At 44.7% G+C, this 22,845-nt stretch overlaps 1 protein-coding gene and 1 long non-coding RNA gene across 14 annotated transcripts in view; one reads left to right on the plus strand and one right to left on the minus strand.

Annotated features, from left to right (window-relative positions):
* The window catches only part of PIK3CB (phosphatidylinositol-4,5-bisphosphate 3-kinase catalytic subunit beta), a 101,078-nt gene that overhangs the window by 77,102 nt on the left and 1,131 nt on the right, over positions 1 to 22,845 (minus strand). For 4 of the 13 annotated variants that reach the window (XM_055723367.1, XM_027808974.2, XM_027808969.2 and 1 more), the window contains 2 exons: positions 20,434 to 20,636; positions 3,065 to 3,233 (listed from right to left, as the gene is read on the minus strand). The gene's annotated coding sequence lies outside the window, so the exon portion shown is untranslated. Of the gene's footprint in view, positions 1 to 1,191; positions 1,212 to 1,904; positions 2,070 to 3,064; positions 4,422 to 20,433; positions 20,637 to 22,845 lie in introns of those variants that run through there. The other 9 variants (XM_027808973.2, XM_027808975.2, XM_027808970.2 and 6 more) reach the window with 6 other exon arrangements.
* Positions 2,229 to 3,276, plus strand: LOC129737043 (uncharacterized). The gene is made up of 2 exons (XR_008734400.1): positions 2,229 to 2,544; positions 2,771 to 3,276. It is a non-coding gene; the product is annotated as an uncharacterized LOC129737043 (long non-coding RNA).

Consider the following 22,845-nt stretch of genomic DNA (forward strand, 5'->3'; position numbering starts at 1 on the left):
TCAAAAACTTTGAATTACAAGCTGAAACCCCACCCAAACATGTTTCCAAATCAATCCACAACAAAACATTTTTAACATTACCAATATCCCTAACATTATTTTTTAAAAGGCTAAAAAAAAAAACCAGTTACCAAAGAATTTCTGTTCAATAAACCTTTTCTTCCTCTCACTTGTCTGGGAAGCGCTGCTTGCTGGCATGAAACTTCCCAAGTCTGGAAAACCATCAGTCTGAACTGAAGCTTCTAGATGGAAGTTTCCAAGTGACCTGGTGATTTGATTCCCCAGCCACCTTAATGCATTCCACTAGGCTTCACAACGCTTCAGCAAGTGCATGGATATTCAGTATTTCTTTATATGCAATTTTCCTAAAAGCAAGTGTATTATAAAGTTTTATTTTGCCTTTTAATTAACCTTTGAAGACCTATAGTTGTGGGAGTCCCTGGACAATACTGCAAACCACAGGCTGATCGAATTTCTAAGACACCCTTCATGTATTCACATAACTTGAAATGCTAAACTACAGTCCTGAAAACATAAATGGTGTGTTACTGGGGTCTCTAGTAATGCCCAGCTTCAAAAACTTCCTTAAGCCTGAATAAAGTTCAGTATCAACAGCATAACAGCAGTGTTGACTTAAGAGAGTGCACAACATTTGCTTTGGCTACAGCCGTCAGTTCCAAATGAACAAAACTCATCAACCTATCTGGTGACAAGAAAAGTCTGTAAACGCAGAAAGCTCTGGGAGGAAAAAAAAAAAAAAAAGAAAAAAACCAAACTGAAAGCTTTCTTGATTTTGGAAGGTATCCAACACCAGTCTGTAAGCACACATGCGTTGGAGCTAGACAAACCAGCGATTCTGGCACAAAAAGTTTCCGATTCTCTTTTAGGAACTCTTTGAGACTAATGAAGATTGATTCCCCCCTAACACAGACACAGGTCCCTCATCTGGGGAAGGGTTTAGCTGTCCCTTTGGAAAGCACACGATGACAGCTGCCTGCCAAGGCGGCTCCGCGCTGCCCCTGGGCTGCAGGGACGGCGCAGCGGGCTGGAGCCTCCGCTCTCGGGCGCGCTGCCTCGCCGCGGACATTCCTGCGGTTCGGGAGGAAAACAGGGCTCGAAACTTGGCTGAAAACAGCCAGGAGTAAATGCAAACGTCACAAAGATCACAAAGCTATCGCTAAGAGCTCTCACCTCGGAAAAAGAAACGTAAAGATCGCCAGGCACAGCGCAGTGACCCAGCCTGCCCGGGGAAGCCCCCCGGAGGGGCACCGCGGGCCCGCCGAGCCCTGCCAGGTGCCGCCGGGCCGGGCCGCGCGGGGGGCCCCGCGGGGCTCTGACAAGGGGACACAGCCCGCACCCGACCCGCGGGGCCCAGGGGCCGCCCTGCGAGCCGCCCGCCGCCCGCCCGGCCAGCCCCGGCCCATCGCCTGCCGAGCCCCGGGGTCGCGCCGGCCACTTGTTGCGGTGGCCGCTCCCGCCGCGCACTCTGCGCAGCGCCGGCGGGCGGCAGGGCGGCACAAAGGCTCCCGCCCGCTCCGCCGAGGCGGCCGGTGACCGGAGCGCGGCCCCCGCCGCCCCCGGCCCCTCGCCCCTCTCCGCTGACAGAACGGCCGCCCCTGCCGGGCCCTTCCCCCGCGCCGGGGAGCGGGCAGAGCCTCCCGCCCCGTTGAGCAACTGCCCGTGTCGCAACGGGCGGCAGCCGAGAAGTACCCTCTTCCTGCGGGGCTCGGCGCCGCGGGGCGGGGAGGGACCAAACCGGGCCGCCGCCGCTGGCCGAGGGGAAGCCCCGCCGCACCCCCCATCGCCACGCAGACCCGCCCGCCCCGTCGCGTCCCCCTCAGAGCGCGGCGCGCACGCCGCCGCACCACCAGCTCGGGCCGCCCAACGCGCCCGCGCACACCCACCTGCCCGGGCAGCGGTCGCCGCCGTCCCCTGCGCCGTCCCCTGCGCCGCCCCCAGCCAGAGCGGCGGCGCCGGCGCCAGCGGGGACCCGCTCCCTCACGCCGCCACCGGCCACGGCCGCGCCGCGCCGCGCGCTGCCGCCTCCTCCGCCGGCTCTCCGCGGGGGGGTGCCGCGCGTTACCTAGGCAATAGCTTCGCCCCCCACCCCCGGGTCTCGCCCCGCCCCCTCGCCGCGGGCCGCCAACCCGAGTGCGGCTTTCGGTATCAAATCGCGGGCGGCGGCCAATCGCGCCGCGCGGCCCCGCCCCCTGGCCCGCGAGGGGGCCCTGCCCCGGGCACCCGCTGCGCCTCTGGCCAGTGGCCCGTCTCGCCGTGCGCCCTAGGGGCCGTGCCGCGGAGCGCCGCCAGCGGGGTCCGGCCGGCTGCCGCCCAGCCCCGCCGGTTGACGAGCTGCCTGTGCGCACAGGAGCGGCGGTGGGAAGGCAGCAGCGTGGCCCGCGGCCGCTGTGCTGCGCCCTCGCGGGGAGGCCTCGGCGCTGAGCTGTCGGGAGTGACTGCAGCGAAACCAGCACGCGTGAAAAACAGGCGGGTTTCCAGGGGTTAAAAGTAGCAATCAAGGAAAAGGAAGGCGGAATGTAACCGGTAATGAAGCCACTGACTTTGGGGTGCAGCTGGCCCCGCACACCCCCCCCCCCCCCCGGCTGAAACCAGCAGCGTCCCCACCGCCCGTGAGGGAACGGGGCCCAGCGCCCCATCCCTGCCCGCGCTCCGGGGGACTGTGATCACGTTATGCCTATTTTAACATCCCTCTGCTAATAATCCTGCTGTGTTATTACTCTTGTCTATTGTACTCTGTTCCTTTTCCCAGTTATTCCAGTTCTGACAATAGAAAGATGGATAGATCTACTTCCTCATCAACTTCATCTGCCTGCCGATTCTCAAGGCACTAAAAATTCATTAAATTTGAATTAGACAACATCTAGAGAATATTTAGCTGTTTGTTCCAAACAACTACAACGTGGACTGACTGGATCCGTGGGAAGGACAGCTATCTCCCCACTTACTTCAGCAAATGGGATTTTTTCAGGAACGGTGAGCACGGGATAGAGCATCTAGGCAAATCTCAGTGGAAGGGCAGAAGTTAATGAGAAACCTTGCCTACCGCCAGTTGCCTCCACAGCCCGCCTGTTGCCTGTTTCAATTAACAGCTCGCCTTCCTGCTTTTAGCCAGTTCTTTTAAGGCCACTCAGTACTACAGGCATTGTTGCTGAACGTCATGCTGCTGCTTCATACCGCAGGAGTGTGGTAACTTCACTTGATTTCCCTTATTCCTGGAAAAAAAATAAAAATAAAGCCAATCGATTTCAAATGAAAGTAACCGGTTTCTCAGGCAAGCGTACGGATCATACAAAGACAGTATCATCTCTGTGGATCATGTCCTATATAGTGAAGTTCAGTTCAACACATTGAACTACTTGTCTCTTTTTGTTTAGAGTTTATTGCTACTGAAATATATATATATGAAAAAATAAGGTATTAATGAAATCCAGTAGTGCAAAAAGACCCAGATATGTAACTTTTCAAACCATCCTAATACTTGTGGGTTTGACATTAAATATTCCAGATAGTCTGGGCCTAGACATTCAAGCCTTGGCTTGCTAGGTGGCCTCACTGATGACAAATGTGTCTGTGCCTGGAAAGGCTAGATAATGGGTTTGTTTTTAGAAAAAGAGGTACTGACTCTGGATCTTGCAACATTATGTTGCTGTTCTACTAGATCCAGTGCAGTCTTTGTGAAGTGTAGGTTAACTATGATGTGAGTGATTTACTAGACAGAGCAGAGGGCTACAATCCAGAAACTTGAAAATCTGTCTGTGCTGCCATCTTTTCAATTTAATAATGATACTTTGAAGTGTCTGTCATGCATAAAGCCCCAAGCGCTTAAAAATTGTCTTGTATAAACAACTTCTGCTATATCTATGAATGCACTTCAACAAAATCTGCCCACACAGAGTTTTCCTGTAGGGTTGTAATCCCTGGCTTCAAACTTCCTTTCCATTTTGTGTCTTAATGCCTGCAACAACAATATCAGTATTTAGCAGTGGAAGTAAAGAGATCTCAATCAGTAGTTATCAAGATACTTCATATTATAGTTGACCCACTTGCATGATATATTCATGTTCTTGTCACACATGGAGTTACTATGGACAGTGTGTGCAATAGGGATAAGGAACTTGTCTTGAAACATCTTAAATGTTTTGATACCTACGTGGCAATGAAAAAAAAAACAACAGACTTTAGATAAAATTTTAATTTTCAATTTCCTTATCTTTAGATTCTCTTCCTACCTCCCTTCACAAAACAACCAATGTTCTATTATTCTCTCTCTCCCCTCCTCCCCCGGCTATTGTTACATGTGTTCTCAGTGTAACAAAAGGGTTTTGTCTAAAAAGGCTGTAAGGCTGTATCTGAGTCATGTCTTTGCATGTGAAACAGCTGTACACCTAGGGCACATTCTTGGTCACTTGAAAATGTGTCATTTTCAGCATTCTGGGTTTACATTATTTCAGCCCTGTGTCACTGCAGTGATCAGAAGAAAGGAACTAACGCTCAAGTTGTCTGCGTATCTGCAGACATCACAGAACTGTGGCAGCAGACCCGGACAGAGGGAGAAAGAAAATTCAAGTGAAATGCCACATGAAGGATGTTTGGCCTAAAATAGAAAAAGCTGGTCTGAGAAAAATTAAAGTTCGTAAATCTAAAACACAGTGATCCAGAGCACAGCTGAATACTGGGGAGGAGATACTTAGAAATCATTTATTACAAAATGTAAATGTTCGTAGCAACTTGCTAGTGTCTGATACAGTGATACAATGGCAACATCTACAAACCAAATCAGCTTGGAGTAGTTAATGCACAGGAATGTTTTGTGGTGAATACAAAATAAGATGAGAATCTCTCATGAGTCTTTCTTTTCTTTCTTAAAAAAAAAAAAAAATACATGAAAACTGTGTGAGCAATGGTAGAAAGAAGAATGGCCACTTTACACCATGCAGTCATTCCTTTGTCAGCACGCTGCCTACTGTCATCCGAATAAAAGGCTTTAGAACATCTTGTGTATGAAAAATAACATGACAGCCTCCTAAGCAGTCACTAAAGGAAAGCCGGTTTGGATTATAACTTTCAAAAAATAGCTTATCTAGAATTAACAAAACTTTCATCTTCACATAGATGAAGAAGTCCCTCCTTTATCTGTACTAGAAGAAAAAAAATGTCCCATTGCCTAAGGTGTCAGTTGTTACCATTTGGGGGACAGAATCGCTGGTTAGTCACTGAAATTTAAGAGGTGTTAATAAGCAAGCAAATATTTTTGACGTGACTATTTCAAGCCAACATGTTTAGAAAAAATAAACCACAAGAATCAGGTTATACCTCAAAGTTGTATTTCATCTCCTAAAAAGGAATCACTAAGAGATTCCCAAGGAATTTTGTTTGTTAAAAATACATTTACTAAGTCTATACATGATTTCAGGCATTAGGTTAAAATACTACAACATACATGAGTGATATGACAGAGAAGATATGGTATGCAGACAGCATGACACTACAACAGTCTCAGCTGATAAATAGAAGCTGGCCTGCTGGACTGGACCTTCCCCATCTCTGCAGATGTTAGACCAAGCTGTGAAAGTAAAGCTGGCCACTGCCATTAGGGCCTCTCAAGGTGCACTGATAAAGTGCTAATGGCATGGTGAAAAAAGCGGTGTGTCACTCTGGCTCAATTTTGTAAACATAACGTTCCCTTAAACGTGTCCTGTACAGTGTGTTGGTCTCTCTTCCTGCGCTTGCACCAGCATGTGTGTCTATAATAAGCTTCTCTTTGTTTCCCACACTGACTCCGGTGAAGGGGGAGGCAGCAGCAAATAATGGACTGAGTGACATTCAGTACCAGACTGCAAATGCAGATGTCAGACAAAACGGATGCTGAATTTGGCTAATGAAGCTACAGCCTGCAGCAAGAACAAGCAGCTTTTAACAGTGCTTTGCTAAACCGAGTGATTTGGTATGCGTAAAATTCAGTGGAAAAGTTCTCTGAGAACTTACGGCATACGTACAGGAGCCAGAGAGGCAAACCTGTTATCTACAGCAGCAGCTCAAACAGCCAGCAGCACTGATACCCAAATATTCAGCACCCTGCCACTTCACTGTTCCGTTCCCCCTACTGAATTTGGTGTCTGAGGCCTCTCATTTTAAAATGTTAAGCCTAACGTAAATGACGTAACGCCACTTGGAATAGAGGGCCTCTTCCTCAGCCTCCCTGACCTCCGCTGCCCGTTGCACACACCAGCAGTACCAGCACGTCAGCTGATTCACCAGTCAGGGCAGAGAGAGCCCCGCTGCTGCGCATGAGTGGGCTGAGCTCCTTCCCCTTTTCCCTGCTCAGGCAAGCTGTGTGAGCTGGCATGCAGCAGCAGGGCCATGCTGAAGAGAGGCCTTAACTGACCAAAGCTCTCCTTCTGGAGCACCAGCTTTGCTTGTGATCCCACCAAGCATGGCTGCTTCTCTCAGGCTCCCTAAATCTGGGTTGTGGACTGGGGGAACTGGAGAGTCCCTCTGTATGGAGGCTGCAAGCATGCCAGTAAGAGCTGGGAGCTGAACCTGCCTACCCTACCCTGTAAATCCACACCTGGAAGACACATCATCATATTGCTTCCACCATCAGGAGCTCTTAGGCATGGCGACATTCTTGATCACTTTATGCCAAATCTATTGTAATAAAGCAGCCGATTTTTTATATCACGTATCTGTAGAGAAACGGGTTCAAAGCACTTTGCTGTCACTAATTCTATACTACAGCAATTGTATATGTAGTTGCTTATTTTCTGCATCTGCTCATGACAAACAGAGGTTTCTGCATACGGCCTCAGCTTGTTCCCGAGGTATGTGGACACCCACCTTGTATCAGCCAATGAAGATCAAAAACATTGCCCAGAATTAGGAAGAGTTAGGTCTTTACAAAGATCAAGAGCATCCTGAAGAGTCCATCTGACTTTGCTGCAATGTTCTTTCTTTTTATATAAATACGTCCACACAGTTTTTCATTTTTCCAGTTTCCTAATACAGATTTTGCAAAAATAGTTCCATTCATCAATACAAAACAACTTGTTTCATCAAAAGCATCGTGAATAGCTGGTGCCTAATAGAACCAGGACTTCTGTCCACATGTAACGTCACTCACCACACAGGCAAGTACCCCACCAGCTATTCTCTCCTCTGCCCACTTTATGGGTCTGACCTCACACACCCAATACTAACATATTTCTGTAATAAAGAGCAGCATTGGGTTGTTAGAACTGCCAGTTTTTAGATGAGGCACTGAGTTCCCTTGTGTTATTTCTGCTGACTTTTCTAATCAAATATAAAGATCCCATGACACATTTTGACAAAAAGTAGGGCACAGCTGGCTTATTTATTCTTTTACTAAAAATAGGCCTCAATGTCCGGCAGGTTGTAATGTGTTAGAAAGCACTTCAAGTGTAATAGCTGCCGTACCTGGCTCGATACAGCTTTATTACCAGTTGGTCTTTGCAAGATGCTGATGATGAAGATCAAACATCAGGCTTCACAATTACTTTAGTAGTTCCATTTTGCTAAAATGCTTACTAGGATTAGACTATCCAACAATTGAAAAGGCAGTAAAATACCTTCTCATCCTTACAGGAAGAGTTTCTGACACCCTTCGAAGCACAGCACAGCATGTTTTACATCTCTTGGGTTAATGGTATATTACTATTCTCAGCCAGAGGCGAAGACTAGAAAGAGATTCATTATGGGAACTGGAACACAAATGGTTTAAAGCAAGCCATATCTCTCCCACCTCCTTTACATATTTATTTTATAGCTGGCCTTTTCCTAAGGCTATTCTGATAACAGAATAGATGTAACAACTGTGAAAACGAATCACGATCATGAATACTATTGAGCCTACCGCACTTTTTAATGACTATGGATATGAAATACACTATATTATTTCTGGATTTGGCCTTGCAGAAGACTTTCAACTCATGGTTTGTCAAGTTTGCTTAGAGAACCTCACTGGCCAGTCACAACGGTGTGAGTCAGGGTTAGCAAGACTTCATTTTGCATAGAACTGCCATAAGAGAGAAAACAACACGAGTCTTTAGCCCCAAATCACACCGATGTAGTTATCCTTTGAGTCAAATACATTTACTGACCTGCAGTACACAGTGAACATCACCTCTGATTTTGGTCACGTACCATTTGCGAACCATGAAAGACTTGCTCAAAAATAAATCTTTATCTCACGCAAGTTATAAGTCACGTGCAAATCAAATAAAGAGAGAAAAGCAAATGCAATATATTGCTGCTACCATAGAACACAGGTACACATTAACATTTCACTAGCCTACGGGAAAACATGATTGCTTTAATATCATTGCTTATGACACACTACTGGAAAGCTAGTACATCTGTATCTATCTATACCTATGTATCAAGACAAACGGAAAAAGTTCATGTGATATTTTAAAAAACAATAAGCACAAGAAAAATAACAAATACTATATGCAACATCATTCCTCTAAAAATATCAATTCTTAGCTAGAAATGGATAATTATTCTGAATCCCTATTTAAAATCTCAGATTTGAACTTCTTCCCTCTGGTGAATGAGTTACCATTTTAATATTACTTATGACTTTCTATTTTTAAAAGAACTGTCAAAAATACAGCTACCTAGCTGAGAGGCATTTAAAGATTTCTTATTAAGGATGTTTCAAGTGTCTAGAAACCTCTCCAATATTAATTTACAAGCACCTAATCATATCAATGTTTCTTTTGCTATAAAACTGTTCTTCTACACTAGGATCAGTGCAAACAGTCACTAAAGACACAGTGAAAACCAAGTACATTCAGTGCTGTGCTGGAACAAACAAAATCACTTTCATCTCACTATTCTATTAATTTAAATTCCCATGATCAGGAGCCATGAGTCCCACCCTCAGAAAATCCAGCACTCTGACACATTCCAGAACAGTGCCCACAAAGTGCTATTAACGGGCACTGCACCACCAACGCAGGAGAGATCCTGGGAATACTCCAAAAAAGCCAGTACATCTCTGGGAGCAATACTCCAGACAACCTTTTGTTGCAAGACAATCCAGTCATCCTGAATCAGAAAGACTCGTGTTATTTCTAAGAATTACATTTTAGACAATTTCTTCAAGCTACATATGCATCATCATCTTTTTTTAGTCCTTAATAGTTAACATTACTAAACCTGGCTAGATGCCATTAAAAAAAAAAAAAAAGATTGTTGTGGCATAAGAGGAAAAGTGTATTATTATTACTTTCAAAACTAACAAATTAAGCTTGCCTTACTATTTTGGAAACTCCAGGCTTTGTGCTAAATCACTTTTTGTTTACAACAGTTTTTCCAGGTATTGATAAACCCAATCAAAATATGTGTGCGCTTCACCCACTCTGTCTGGCGATCTATCACAAGTCTGAAAGCTTCGTTTATATGACTCATACGCCTTTAGATTAAACAACTATGCAAATGATGCCAAGTCTCTATTTATCACAGCTTTGTCAGCGAAACAAATCATTCAGCAGGTGAATCATGAAATTCCTGTCTCTGTGGATGCCGAGTAAACAAGAGAGGGAAGCCGGGAGATGCCAGCTGAAGTTCACACTTCCCAATCTATTCCTCCTTCCCATCTCCCCCGCCGTATCACTGTGGCACTGCTAATAGCAGCCGAACTCTTCTTGCCTGATTTCCCTGCACACGCAGCCCATTTGGCTGCAGTTCAGAAAGTCCTTTAGACACATCAGGAAAACTGAAGCACTTGCTTAAGGGGTTTGCTCAGGAGTGCATGCTTGCTGCGTATGCCTCTGAGAGGGAACGGGGGGGTTCATTTCCAACACAAGAAGTGCATCCATTTAAACAGCTCCACCATTTAGTGCTTAGCCCTCCTGCTTAGAAGGGGCTCAGAGGGGGTTTTCGTTACTGTTCTGCCCTATGAAGACAGACTGACAGGATATCGCTGCCCAGAGAAGGGCTAGCCAGCTGGACACAGTTAGGTCACCTTTACAAGAGAACACATTCCAGCAGTTCATAAAAACGTGGCTGAAGAGCATTTTTCTTTTTTTATTCCTGGAATGTACCTCATTGCCAAAGAAGGTAGCTATGCTCAGGAAAATATTCCATGGGGAGCAAATGAATTCTTCTGCAAAGCCATTCGCCCCTGCTCCACCCCAGCTGACATTACACAAGTTGAATAATGCATGTCAAGTTATTAAGTAACATGTAAACATTTCCAGTAAATGTTCCCACTGCAGACCTTGGCTTAACTGGTATTGCTTCCCTCTGTGATAATGGAAAAACAACTTCCTTAGCTCTTCTGCACCTAAAGCTTAATATTAATGAGGCATTTCCTACCAGTCACTGACTGGAATCTTCCTCCTCCCCTATCTCTCAATAAAACTTTTAAACCCTCGAAAACTTATCTAATGATGCCTTACTCAGAGATGTCCTTCTCTGAAAGCCCCTAATTGACCCTACAGCCTATGCAATGGGGTAATTTGACGTCCCAAAAGTATTACAGTTCTGGTAATACACTCCAGGACAAATGACAAATTCCAATTGGAAGCGAGTTGGCTTCTTCTCATGCCACCAAGGATGTTTTCTATCAACGCCTGGCTTCCCAACATGAACTGTCCAACAATATTCCGTGCCCCTCCCCAGGCCAATCAATTTCGAGATTATGTATTTTTACATATTTTTCCCCAAGGGTGTGAGAGCACAGTGTTGGGAAGCCACAGCCCTTTTCAATCTGGTAGAGGAAATCCCCTTGGAATTTAGTCCCGCTCCAGGCACATACGGTTTGTACAGCATATGCCAGTAATTCATTTGCCTTTGCTGTCTGTGACGCTCCGCAACAGGGGCAAACGTGGCTCAGAGCCAGCTACCCCCACCAGGACATGCTGAACAGCTAAAGCATCACTGGGGTGAAAACGGGCTCTCGAATCACCTTCATGAGACTGAGAACCATTAATCCCAAAGGAGAGCTGCCAAAGGAAATTTCTGGGATTTTCCACTGGAATTTGTACTTTCCCAAAGGGGTTTCTGTAGGAGAAACTGACCTAGGGTCATGTATCTGAGGAACTCCTAGGAAACACACCGAATTCCACTCTGGAAAGTGTTTGGGTGAAAAGTTTGAACAGAGCTGTTAAGTAGGAAGGTAAAATAATGCATTTGCTACAACTTTCTCCAAGTATAAATGTCTTTTAATGCCTGCTAGCTGCACAGGGCTGAGAGCTGTGGGGCAAGCTGGATTGCTCTCCTTTGCCTAAGGGAATCGTTTTCCTGGCAATCCAGTTTGCAGCCCAGCGGAGGGCATGACACCAGCAGTGCTAAATATTGCTTAGAACCAAGGGTGTCACTGATCCCAAAAAATAAAATAAAATCTTGCTCAGTACTCAAAGATGCTCGAAAAGGAAAAAGCTCAGTTGATCTTCCAAGCTGGAACTAACACTGGGTTTCAATGTGATTTTTATAGGAGCTTGTAAGCGATGACACACGTGGAGTCTTCTGGCACAACAAGACATAAAAATACCCAAAGAACAGAAAATTAATAACCTGTTTTGATGTTCACTAATCATTTAACTCCAATACAACTTTTTGGAAGACTGTCTTAAAGTGAGATGAGTTTCCTTGGGCTTCATTATGGAGTTGCAACAAGACTGCTCCCAGAGACCAACTGCACCGAGTAAGAAATGTGCCTCTGTTTGGGCAATATATGGAAAGCAGACATACCAGAGGACAACCTTTACCACGCTCTTTCTTTCCCCCTGCTTACAGCAGCAGCCTTTTTTTGCCCGATCTGTCACACCAGGATGAGAAGTCATGGGTTAATGGTGCTGAATGTCACAGCTCCCAACCCCAAGGCCACCAGCTCTCAGTAGATGTCCACCTCTGTACGGTACCTGCAGCATAGGCATCACAGGCTGTTCAAAGACAGCAAAGCACAGGGAAACAAAGCGTGGCCACCATGACAAAATCAGATCACAATAACAGGAACACGGTTGTGCACACCTCAGTACCTGATGTGGGCCTATTTCTGTGTCTGGGCTGATCAGGACAGGCACAAAGCAAAAACCACGCTAGAATGAGCCTGTCTTGCTCAGAAAATTGTTTCCAGCAACACAGCAATGAGTTAATGATTGCATTACAGCTATCGCAGGAATGCCAGTGCTCAGTAAGGAGTGTTTTTTTAAAGAAAGGTTTTTGAATGCTACTTCCCTGCTGCTTTTAGTTCCCTCACAGAAGAGGAACTACTGGAAAGAACAACCCACCCACAAACACCTTTGCTGGCTAGCCACTGCGGCTTTCCTAAGAAAGAGTAACTCACGGCATTCTTCATCCTTCTTTGTACCATGAAATAAGCTTTTTTGGTGAAAGACTAATAAAATGTCAGCTTTCTAGGCTTCTAAGAACATTACTGCCAGAGCTAAGTGGACTCTCAGAAAGACCAGTGGCTTCTAGATTTTTCAAGAAATTCTGTTTAACTGAAAAGCTGTTGATTTTTCAGCCAGGGCCCCAGAGCTCAGGTATAAACTCCCTATACAGGAGGAATGTGATGACAGGTAAAGAAATGCATTTGCACTCTCCTTTTTCCCCCATCACCCACCACCACCTGCAGCCAAGAAGCGTGTTCATGGCTCGTGCCCCGAGATGCCTCTGCAGGGATCCGGGGGAGAGGCAGGTTCTGCCGGAGCCTCCGCACCAGCAGCATCTGGGATAAAGCAGGAGCAGCACTGCCGACAGGGGAGAGGGGTTTTCCTGAGGGGTATTATTGGTGTGCACATTGCACACACGCATAGATGTACATCACCCACCCGATAACACACACCTCCCAGCGACTTCACCGCAACTTGGCCTTCTGTCTTTCAGTACATGCAAGAAATGACAGACCTCAGCCTGACGTCCACCATCATTTTCTTGTTCTAAAGCAGTGCCTGGCAAGACTGCAGAGCCCCTGCGCAGCCTCCGTGCCCTCTCCGCATGAGTCCCGTAACCGCAGCCCGCCAGGGAGATAACGATGACTACGGAAGGCCAAGACTGGACGGTAACAAGAGTCCGTACACATTTGGCCTGTTGAGATGTTTACCCTGTCTACCCATAGATCTGTATCCTTACTGCTGTACGCGGAGTCACAGAGCCTCGAGCCGAGGACTTTGGCAAGCCTGTTGCAGCTGCAGTGATCCATACCTGACACTGCAGCGAGCTGCTAGAGCAGAGCAGTGATGCCATGACGTTAAATGAGAGCACACTGCCTTCAATTTTCCCACGCAAATCCAACAGCATTTCTAACGTCACCATACAACTGGTACAAACACAGAATCGTCTAAACTGAAATTCTAAACATATCCTTACCTTGTCATTAAACCATTTTTAAAATTTCTTCTGCCAAGTACAACTCCAGTTAGGGGCAATCAATTATAGTGTGGACTAGAGAGGTGTTTCACAACAGCAAAAGGTATCAAGTATCAGATCTCATGCGCCTCAAAAATGCCATCTTTGCTCTCAAGCACCACTAACAACAAATGGATCCAATACCTAGAACAGCCACAACACAGAAAAAAATCTCCACACTGCAGCAAAAAAAGTCTCTGTGAAATACGGCCTGTAAACTTAAAACCCATCCTATGCCATTTTCTTCATATAACATATCCAAAATAACCTCTTAAACCACTACAATTTAACATCAGTGCTCTCCTTTAAAAATTTAACTTAAAAATTTATAGTCAACCTTCAAATCTTGACTCCAATGCTGAACAGTCTTCTGAGAAAAAGTCTTGAGTAAAGAACTAGAGAGAATAATGTACCTCACCTCTTCTAATCTTAGTCACATCTCAAATTACCATTTTTCACAGATATATGTTAAAGAGACATACACATAGATATGGAAAATAGGTATGGAAATACACATAGATATGGAAAAACAGGATATCAAGTTTCCTATCAAAGAACATGCTGTTACACTTTGTGGCTTAATCATTTTATGCAAACTTAGGAGTTAATGATGCTCAGCTAAATTGTTGTTTACCATAAACATACCTTGAAAAACAGCATGATTTTCTTTTGTTGTTTTCTCTCCTTCCGCATGACAACAGCTGAGGGAACAGACATGCAGTTCTACAGCGGCTTGGCCACCTGAACTCTATTAAAAAACTGATTATTTCAAGTTGTTAAAAGATCAGGTGATAACCTCCTTCAAAAGATAAAAAAATATGAACAGATCTTAATTAGTATCTGATAAAGAAGTGGGGCTGTTGCACTGTGTAAACCCTGAATTAGACTAATAATATAGGGAGACTCAACAAAAGATGCTTTGTGTTTCCCACCGGAGCTGGTACGGGCTCCTCCGCACGCCCGCCCCTTCCAGCACTGCAAGCAGGCTGAATGCCATCATCTGATTTTTTCCACGCCCTGCTAAGATATACCTGAAAGGCGCTTTTGTAGTGTATTTGAAAAGGACAAGCTGGTGTCCCGTGCTACACATCTTGCCTGAAACTAAGAATTTTGAAATAAATCCTGCTGGGCAAAGTCTGAATAAATCACCTGCCCAGTAAGGTAGCCCTGAACACCACGTTCAAGCACGCCGGCGCAGAGAGCACGTGCAAAGTGTACGGCGCAGTGGGGGCACCCGTGGCATTGCCTGCAGACTGTCACCAACCTCAGCGATCCTGACAGCAGCTCCTCCCAGTCCTTACGCTAAAAATCAGCTCTCGCTCCCACCTGCAGCTCACACTGATGGGAATATGCACTTGCAGCTGATACACATGACCAATTCACTCAGTAGCAAGTAACTAACCTGCAGATTAGCCGAGTACTTTGCAATTGATAGCACACAAACACATTAGGATTAGATTTAAGGTTACTAAAGCCAGAAGATGACCAACAAACTTCTGTATAGCAAGTTTATTGCCAGATCTGCATTACTGCGTTGCTTCATTCGAGTTCCTTGACAGATACTGAGTATCTTAATTAGCAATCTGCCTTCTTAATGGACAGAAAATCATAATTTGTTTTGCACTCTGGGTCTGTAGTGATCGATTCCACATACCCGCACACGTAACCTTACACACACGAGCAATCCTGCCGAGTTCAACCACCTTTCCAAACCAGCCTGCGCTCAGTGCATGTCTGGTTCTGTACATTTTGCCCTTTTCCAGTTCATCCCATCTGTTTATAGCCTTTCCATCCATTTGACTATGATTTTCCAAGGTTTCAGATTCACCTTTTTCCTTTCAGTTTTTCCTATCTGATGTACATTGTAATGAAATTAAGGGGAAATTTATTCAAGAACTAGCTTGACTCAATTTCTTTCCATAGTGTTTCTCCAAACCGGCTGGCTGAGTGTGACCTTTTCAAAAGGATTTGGCACAGGCCTGTCATTTGTCAAGTTATTTTTCCAGTTTTTGTCAGTGTGAGTTTTAAAATCAGTATCAAATTATTTTTGTTACATCAGATCAAAAAAATGCTCTCTAGCCGAGCTAACATCTTTTAATCTAACTCCTTCAAACTGCATGAGACAAATGAAGTGCATGGTGGAAAAAAACACACAAAAGCCTGGTTTGTGGCCAAAATTCCACCTAGACACAGAGCAGGAGTGGGAGAAAAACTACATCTCTTGAACAGTATTTCCCAAGTGTTTGTTAAGAATCATTTTCTTTCTTAATCTCACATCAACAGTAGTCTCAAATCAACAGTGCTAGATCTGGGCTTGATGAGATCTGTTGAAAATAGTACAGGACAACATCCCATCCTGCTGCCCTGCCATCTCCAGTAAGTTGTGTGCCCACAGCACATGCAGACCAAGTTGCTTGTTTCTTACAGCTAAGTCACTGGTTGGTGTGTTGGTTCTGGATGCTCGGGTGGAATCAGGAGACTAGTTCAAATATCTTCTTTAAATCCCAACTATTTTAACAGATTAAGCATGGCAGGTCAGAGAGAGGAACAAAGAGTTTTATTCATGGAAAATGTTACTAGCCTTCAAAGCAAGTCACATGAGAGAGATATGAATACATATATTTTTATATCTAGTGCCTAAATTAGAAACAAGATTTAAAATCTCAACGTCCCTCATGAACTCCTTCCCTTCTCTCCACATTCTCCTATTCATTTTGGATGACACACTGTGCCCTTTATTATTTTTTTTCTTCCTCTCATCCTTTCTTGTCCCTTGTCTCTCCACACTTCCCATCCTACTGCATCTTGACTTCGTGTTCACTTGTAACCACATACTGGATTCAGAGATGTGATGCACCAAGTTCTGGCATTTTGGAAATCTGGCAATTTCCAGCTATGAAGAGACCTTCTCATCTTGCCTCCCCCAAATAAGCCATTAATAAAAAGCACAGAAGGGAAAAAAACCAGCCAAAAACAAACAGTAAAATCTAAAACTCCTTAAAATTATGGTGTTATCTTTCCCGAGTGTTCCCAGTTTCGATCAAAATGATGAAGTTACACTGGCAGAGGCCAGCAGCAGATGCAGCTTAAACTGTCTAAGATTATTTTTAATATTTTTATTCCAGGAAGTATGCAGAAACCATAATTACACAACTATGCCAGAAATCCTGAGGGGCAGGGCCGCCTTCTCAGGGCACATCTGAACTCAGCAGCCTGGCTGCAGGTTCTGGCACAGTTATTTTACCTTAACCAAGCTGCCTATGTTTCCCCGTAACAGCCTTATAGTAACTGTAGTAATGGAATATTCAACAATAGGACTCCTACTTGCTTGTATTATAGAGGTGAAGAAAATAAGACCACGCCATGCATGCCATGTGCTTCTGTTGCTGCAGTGTGGTTTCACAGATCTGTAGAGCATCAGAGAAGGAACTTTTGGTCGGCAGCCCAAGCGCCGGCTGCCTGCAGCACCTCTGCCACCGGCCGCTGCCCGAGAAGCCGAGCACCTCTGTTGCAGCTCAGGCTAGCAAAGGTAGACAGCTGGGCTTTGGGGAGAACCATGTGGAAAGAGCCTTCTTTCTGGTTCACTTATCACCACAACATGTTTCAGAAAACAAGCCCAGCGTGCATCCCTGCTGCTTCACTTTGCATGCGTCTCATCTGTCTGCTGGGTCCAGGCTTGGATCAGAAGGCTTCGGCGCTGCCTTCTTTATACATTCTGCCCTCACCCCACTGTGAAAGGCAGGCAGCCTTGCAGGAACACAGCCACTACCAGCTCCTTCAGCTTCCTCAGACATCAGTACATCAAGGCTAATTGTACTGTGGTTCTGGCAGCACATCTCTAGGGGATGAGGATGTGCACCCAAATGTCGATATTCAAACCAAATGGTACCACACACCCAACGACAGCCCAACAAAATGGGTACAAAGCCAGAATCTAGCTCTCTTAAGCAAGCTATGTTCAAGTATATTTCATAACAAGGTAAGAAATAGGCCAATTTAATGCGGTAGACATGAATGAGAAAAATTGTCACAGGCCAAATTCACCAGGAAAAAGGCCATTTCCTCACCCTCTGACTTTTGGAACTAGACCAGGACAAGCTGCTGGGTGAGGCAGAAGCACTAGCCATTCAACCAGTGGGGGCGGGGAGTGGAAAAGGAAAAAAACAGAAACAAAACAAATCAAACAAAAAAACCCCAACCCAAAACACAAGTGAAACTGTTTCCCATGAGTACCTCCAGCAGGACATCCAAACTGGGAAGCTATGTTAGAAACCATTTTTGTGCCGCTTGCTGAATTAAAGTTATGAAGCCAACCAGGACAGTAGTTTTCTAAGATGTAGAAAAATACAGATAGAGCAGCCTTTGCCTTGGAAAAAAGAGAGAGTGAGAGGAAAACTTCTAGCTGGATGAAAAAAATCTGGCTACGAGGACAACAACCTCTAAAAGAGGTAAAAGAAGCCCCAGCAGCTACTCAGATTTACATCCATGTACCAGAACAGAACTGAAGCCAGGCAGGCAGGCATCTCCAAACAGTACAGCTGCGTCATTGGTAGGTATGAACAAGTTTACAGCCTCAGAAGATTGTGATCTCCCTTGCCATATAGGCAAGGAAAACCATTTCTTTCAGAGGAACTCAGAGTTACTCAACTCTAATTAAGCTTCTAAAACAGGAAATTCCTGCCAACACAGGTGGAACTGTAATACACCGGCTGTGCAGCTGGGGAACATGAAAAATGGCGTTTCCGTGTTCCCACCTTGCTCACCAAAACCAGAGTGCAAATAGTGTAAAACACACAGCTGAAAAAGCTGGGAAAAGCAAGTAAAAAAATTGAAAGGAGGACTATAAAAGTCACTTAGGTCATTCATAAGAAAGTTCCCCACAGTATTAACTCAGGTTGGAGCCCTTCTGAGGAAGCGGCCATCGCCTTGAGAGCTCAGTTATCGGGCAAAGGAAATTCAGCTGAATCTGTATTTGAGGAAACAAAGTTGAGAGGACACTTTGCTGACTTCTGGTGTCACCTGTACTCCTGAAGGAGCCCTGAAATGTGTACTGGCAATACCAGCTTCTCCCAGCCGTCTCTTTGTTCTTTAGAATTGGTATTTTTAAATACAGTTTACACTTACTTGCTGGACCATGTCACAAAAGGAGAACGGCAGGATAGAAATTTGCCATTGAAATGTTACTTGAGTTAAAAGTAAGACAAGAAATAGAGATTCTTTTTTAATATTTACTTGTCTACAGCATTTTAATTGTGGAGGCACATAGAAAAGAGGGATATAAGCAATTATGTACATTGCTACACATTTCTGTCTCTAACTGGAAGCAAAAAGACTTAAGGACATATGGAGATGACACATGTCATCACTGCTTGTAGGGTATGCCTGCACTCTCCGCTCTAAGCACTAAGGCTCTGTTTAAAACCAATATTTCTCATGACAGCTTAATTCAAGTTCCACAAAGCCATCTGTATCAAAAGAACAACACAGGGCAGATTTCAGTGGAACTGAAAAAATCAAAAAAAAAAAGTACTTGTGTCTACAATGAAATGACTAACACAAACAGCAGCACCAAAGCTTTTTTTAGGCTAGGGACAGTTCAGTAAGTCACTGATAAAAGAGCTGTAAGGGTGGGATACCAAAAGGTATGTTTTCATCAGAAGAGTCATGCTGTCGTCACATCAGAACCAGAGTACTTCTAACCATGGGAAGTGACCTTCACTCATCTGATGCCCCAAAACAAGCAAGCGACTAAACCAAGAACAGATTAATTTCCTTTAACTACAGATATAGCATTACTACACCTGCTCAATAAGGGAAAAGGTAAAAGTATTTACTATTAATAAAAATAAGACTGCGGGGGGAAACAACTTTTTTTCTTTCCTACAGATGCACACGAGTAGCTCTGTATTTAGGCTATCAGAAGGCTAACTTTTCTCACACATACATTTCAGTCAATATATAATGTGAATGCCTATCTGTTACTTTCTTATGAATTTATGTTTTATTGCTGCATTTTCAAAAGTCGTTGACTACTAAGGTGTCCCATGGGTTCAATATACTATGGTACCGCACAGCAAACGCATGCTTAGAAATGACCTGAACACATGCAGTAAAAGGAGTAAGATTACATCACTGGTCTTTCATTTCAACCTGGATACTAGTTGCAGCAAGAAACTAATATATATTCACCCAAACAAATGTCCATCAAAGCCACAAAAGCAATTTAATGCTTACGCATGTGCTGACAGTACTATGGCAGGCAGAGCTGTGAGTAACCCCACGAAGGAGGCTGTAGGTAGATCAGAAGTACAAGCTGGTCCAAGATGCACAGATCCTCCTCACCAGCATCACGGCCGTTCTCAGCCTGACCTCTGCCATTCAAGCTGATACACTCGGTATTGAAAGTAAATATACAGGAACAACCGAAAACAACTTTCCTCCTGACCATATTGGTGAGGGAAGGTATTTAATTGACAAAAATGACAAAAATTACCCTGTGGTTTAACAGACATTTATTCCTTTTAAGATTAATTGGTAAGACACAGAGTTGAATGTAAGGTAACTTCGCAATGTTGAGATAATGTCATGGTGTTTTGCTTTCAACAAGATGAAATGAAAGCCCTGGGTTTGGTCACTACGTTAAGGGAGGAAATTGTCTTTTAAATAAAAAGTTATCTCAGATTCCTGGCAAATTACAAGGTTTAGGTCAGCTCTGAAAGGATTTTGTGTCAGCTGGAAGAGGGCATCTATGTGAAAGATTCATAATAATGAAAGCCAAGCTCTTTAAAAAGTAGAAGTAATGCTTGTTGAATTTCTCATCACCTGCAAGACTGGTTATGTTAATAACCCTTCACATTATGCCAGGTAGACTGAAAAGAATTAATAGTTCACAAACAACCTTCCCACAGAAGCTTCAGTGCCAATGTTGTTTTGACTGATGACAATTAATAAAAAAATATAATCCCAAATATTTAGGCCTTGCACATAAATTCCTTATATCTGAAAAACTTCCATTAAAAATAATAATAAACCTACCTCTCACAGGGTAATTGAGTTCCTGGATCACAGTGCCACTGGGGAATTCTGGTCACACTGTTCACAACTTTTTTTAAAGTCCGTTCTATCCAGAAATGAAGAAGCTAATTTGATGTATACACGCAGGGGTTCCACCACTGAGCTCTGCCGAGCCACTGCAAATGGTCAGGAGTCAGAGGGCGAGGACCAGGGTACTGTGATGCCTTCGAAAAAAACAAAAACACCAGAGCTTAGCTGATTGTGCTACTCAGGGGGTGCTCATTAAATGCTGAAGGCAATCTGTTTCACAGCACAAGCTCCTTCCTCCTCTTGTTTGAAGTAGCTGTGAAACAATGGTCAATTGGCAACGTGTCTCAAGCCAGCAATAAGGAACGCCTGCCAGGACACAGGGCTGTGAGAGAGGATGAAGAGGAAGAGAAGGAAATGGAGAATAAAGCAAAAGATGGAAGTGAGGAAGGTCAGAAGGTTGTTTATACATTTACAGTATCTCTAAAATTAAGTCACAACCCAGTGAGATGCAGGTGGCAAACTGATCTCATTAAAAAAACCACAATGGCTCAGAGGCAAGGTTCGCTTTTGCCAAGGATCCTGTTTCCAGCACTGCTCATATCCAGATGTTGCAGAGGAAAGTTCCCAGCCACAGTGTTTGACAGACTTAAATGTGATTCCTGCAGGACAGGCCAAAGAAGTTCTGCTAAAATTCACTACCAAGTTAGAGAAATATTATGCAAGGTAGAAAACAAGATCCACTGCTTGGAACGTGACATGCATGGTCATAAAGTTTAGAACTTTTTTCCCTGAAAACAACACTTGGTACAGCACACAGCATCCCAGCAGAACTCTCAGGTCCTAAAAACTTTCATCTATGCCTTAAAAGCATGGAAAATAAACCTGGCTACTCACTGCTCTGTTAGCCTAGGAAGGAGGCAACTGGTGCACAAACAGTACAAAATTCAGCAAGGCATGAAAGGGACTAGTATTGCCACACACTCCACACAGGCTTTGGGAGCGAAGTGTAAAGATTTACACAGGCCACCTACTCTTCGGGAAGAAAGTGCCACACTGGGATGACGTGGCAGTCAGCGTTTCACTCATGGTTGCTGTCAAGGCAAGAAACGGACAAGATCAACTGCATTCATTTCCCATCCCTCCATTAATATTGGATCTGAATAACCGCTGCCCGAAGCTGCTCCAAAAACTCCCTTCACTATGTTTTTCTACTGGAAATTGTGGCTTTCTTCAGGGGAAAAAAAAAACAAAAAAACCCAAAACAAATGAAAACCAAACCCAAAACTTTCCACTAAAAGCATTCACTCTGGCTAGTATCTCATTTCTAAACCCACAAGACCTGCTACCTTTTGTTTTCCAACAAAAACTAGGGTTTGAAGTGGTGCCTCACAGGGGCTGCGGCTCAGCACCCACCAGAGCACACCTCCCACCGGGCAGCATGACAGCACCCAAAGGGGGGTGGTGACACCACCAGGGAGATACAGCCCAGCCAGGGAAGTCGGTCTGCAGCTGAGTCAAACCTGCCAATCAAAAATATTCAAAACTTAAAAAAAAAAAAATATATATATATATATATATACCACTAGTGTCAGTAAAAGTAATTTGTCTCACTTCAAAATTTTATGCAAAATAATATATTTGGTGATCAGGTGTGCTCCTCACCGTTTCTGGGGACCCTTGAAGCTGCCACTGCTAAAGATGGAGCCAATTACACCAGGATGGAGGAGGCCCCATCAATGGGAGCCACTGCCAGACTCTTCCCATGCTTGGGAATTGCAAGGAGTTACCTCCTCCTCCTCCTCCACTTCGTCCCCTCTGCAAGCAACTGGGTTCCAGCACCGGTCCACTCGTACTGCCAAAGGGGACTAAGCTCACCAGGAAAGCTTGCCCATCACCTTGACGATGTCAAAGATTAACTGGCTGGGCTCTGTGTTTAATGTACAAAAGCTACTCCTGGAACATCACGTTCAATCGGTTCACACAGGTTCTGATCTGAGGGCAATGAGTGGCCCATGGCGCCGCAGCAGCTGCCTGCGCCCTCGCAGGGTGTCAGCCAGCCCCAGCGCACCCATGGGTGTGCAATCAAGCGCTGCTCTTATCACACCCCTCCCAGCCTGCTCATGCTGGAACAGGTCACCGACACCAGCAACCTCCCGCACGTTACAATTGCCAGTAAAATACAACAACCTGAAACTGAAAATACCTCCGGCCTACCAAGAGTTCAATCTGAGGCACAAACCTGCTGGTGGTTCTGAGACCAGCTTAGCCGATGAGACAGTGATGGTCTCGGTGCTCCAAGTGAGCAGCTTAATTAGAACAGCAAAACAGGGTGATTAATCACCGCTAAGGAAAACACCTTGCTGCAGAAGACAGGTGACACTAATGCTTTACATCGTTACAAAA

Source organism: Falco cherrug, chromosome 11 (assembly GCF_023634085.1).
Source record: "Falco cherrug isolate bFalChe1 chromosome 11, bFalChe1.pri, whole genome shotgun sequence".
Taxonomy (NCBI): Eukaryota; Metazoa; Chordata; class Aves; order Falconiformes; family Falconidae; genus Falco; species Falco cherrug.